Source organism: Octodon degus, unplaced genomic scaffold (genome assembly GCF_000260255.1).
Source record: "Octodon degus isolate 3935 unplaced genomic scaffold, OctDeg1.0 scaffold00058, whole genome shotgun sequence".
In the NCBI taxonomy this organism is placed as follows: Eukaryota; Metazoa; Chordata; class Mammalia; order Rodentia; family Octodontidae; genus Octodon; species Octodon degus.
In genome coordinates, this window is record NW_004524634.1 from 9,606,023 (window position 1) to 9,609,094 (window position 3,072).

The following is a 3,072-nucleotide window of genomic DNA, read 5'->3' on the forward strand; positions in this document are numbered from 1 at the left end:
AATAATTGAGTAGAAAAATAAATTTAAAAAGACAAAAAGATTCAAGCTTCATTAAGTCAAAACATCATGGAATGTTCAATATAGAATAAAACATCCGAATATACTTTTATTTGAAATTATATTTTTATTTTAACCAGCAGTCAAACTTTAAAGGCCTAAGACTTTGATCATCTCATCTTTGCCTAAAAACACTTCATTTCTAATGAGTAACCTAAAAAATTAAAGAATAAATTCTGCAAATGGACTAGACATTTCAGGGTAAAGCAGAGGCAGGAGAAATAGGAGCTTAGGACAGGAAAAAAAAAAAAAGGCTAAAGTCATTTGTAGGTAAACTTAAGCTTTTCTCTTTTCTTTTCTTTTCTTTTCTTTTCTTTTCTTTTCTTTTCTTTTCTTTTCTTTTCTTTTTTTTTTTTTTTTTTCCAATGAATTTAGGACAGGATCTACAGGGTGTACAGGGTCTCACTACACAGATCGGACTCATAGTGATTCTCCTGTTCTCAGCCTCCCAGACGCTGGGATTACAGGAGCGCGCCACCACGACCAGTCTCAATTGCCCTCTCAGTGCGCCCCGTGGGCAGAAATGGCACCGCACTCCAGGGAAGCAATTGTGACCCCTGCTCTCTGTCTTACCAAGCACTTTAGTCCGCTGACCTATCAGGTTGGCCCTAAGCATGTTATTAGAAGTTTTCAGAAGCAAAATTTAAATTTAAAAGTAAATATTTTAATGCGAATTGATGTGTAATTACTAACGTATATGTTATTCATCTCTCTTACACATACAGATATGAAACTATGTGGTTCCAACCTATGGACACTAAGTCTCATCTTGTTCTTCAGGTCCTGTTAATATGGTCAGTGTATGTATACCAGCTAGATTCTAGCCTGTGGGTAGTCTCAGGAAGTCGCATAAAAACTGGCTTGGGATTCTGGACTCTATCTGTCCACTCATGCACTCCTAGGGACTGCTAGACTTGAAGTCTTGTTTTTCATGAAATCAAGTTGACAGCACCAATCTGTTGAACACAGGATCACAAACATGAACATGAAGATTTCTGAGCAAAAGATCAAAAGAAATCTCACAGGTTATGACTAAATCCATTCTTTTCCATAATATTAGCTGTCATATGCTTTATCATGAGAGGTTAGTACAGTAGTTGTCTAAGTAAGTACAGATAAATTGCTTTAGGGCACATTTATGTGTCATCAGGGAAGTTACATTTTAAGTCTCTTGACCATAGTTTTATCCCTGTTCTGTGTTTCTCTCGATGCATTAGAACTGACAAAATCTTGACATAAGCTCATGTATAAACCATTTGGGGCTGAGATGAAAAGGTAAAATATATCTCTATGAATATAAAAATGAAACAATACAAAATGTTTTTTAGTGTGTTGAAACACATCCTGTTAGAAAGGAATTCAATATCTTAAAATGCAAGTCATATGCACTTTTCTGAACAGTTTCTCTTTTTTAAAATTTACCCTAAAATACTTATTAATCTTCTCTTAGGTAATTTGATAAAATTTAAAAACCCCTCTTTCATGAAAAGAAATCTGAGATAAAATAACTATAATGTAGTTTTTCGTTATATAGAACTAAGTAAAAATCTATAAAAAGTACCTTTACCAATTCAAACAAAGAACAGAGGCAAGAAAAAAGAGACTGATGAATTTGTCATAAAATTAAACTTATGCATTTTGTTATGTGCATTTTTAAGATTTTTAAAAAATTTTTCCACAATTGCAATTTTTTTCTCATGAATCAATCATAATAGGAACCAGTTTTTAAAAAAATAAATAAATAAATGCACTTGAACAAATACCTTTTGTATTTCTATATCCATTTCCTTTGTTTTCCATTCTTAATTCATTCAACCTATTGATACTAATCATTTTGAATTATTGTGCCCAATTTTCAAATCCACATCATAAGATGAATTTACTACCTTATCAAATGACATATAATTGCTGAAATTGATTTTTAAATGTAACTATTTAAAATTAATGAAGAATACATTTATTTAATTGTTATGTTTTTCTACTTTGAAGTATTTCCTTACTTTAAAGAATTTTGAAAGTTTACTTTGTTCTTATATACTTACAAGAAAAATACCTTAAAATACATTTAAAATGTCTGAGTATAATATATTTTCATTCTATGGTATGATGATGTGTATTTATCATATAAAATACAAATTACTATAGCTATAGAAGTACTTCAGCAACACTAAAGCTTAAAGATTGACTCAATTAACATATTGACTATATAGAAATATAAATACTAAGTGAGTGTCTAACATTGTATAAAGTTACCTTTGTGTTTGAGAATAATAAACTGTTCACTGAAAACTATCTGGAATACAATCATTGAGCAGGGCAATTCCCTGACCTATGATCCATTATCTGAAAATAAGGCTCGAATTTATTTTCAGTCTGAAATTGCTATTGGAATAATTTAGGTGATATTCTTTAAGTGCATGATTGATTGATTGATTGATTGATTGATTGATTGATTTTGCGGAACTGGGGATTGAAGTGAGACCCCTTGTGCTTACCCGGAAAGTGGTTATTCTACTGAGCCATCTCCCCACCCCCTACCTGGATGTACTTACATTTCAATCACAATTGCAGCACCTAAAGGCTTATGCTCTTTCTTACAAAACAATAGTCAAAGCAAGATGTTTTTTGTACAACTCTCAAAATAGAATCACATGTATCATGCTATTATGTTTTCAGCAATTAATACTTAATCTGGTACCTGAGAGGCTCATTACTGATAAATTTACTGTTTATAGTTTTTAAATCTAAACTCTTATCCAGTATGGAATTTGCTGATTTTTTCTGTGTATTAACCATATTTTCAGGTAAGTCTATGAGTTATTTGCCTAGCTGTAGACATGAAAGATTCGCTATATTTTCTCACATCTTTTATAATTTAAATCTATGGTTTAGAACTATTATTTTACACATATAATGCAGTATAGTAGGTATAATTACAGGTTTTTAAGGGATTTGTCTTGTTATTTTGCCTAAAGGTCTTCAATTGCTCCAAAAATTCCTCATGAAAAGCTGTTC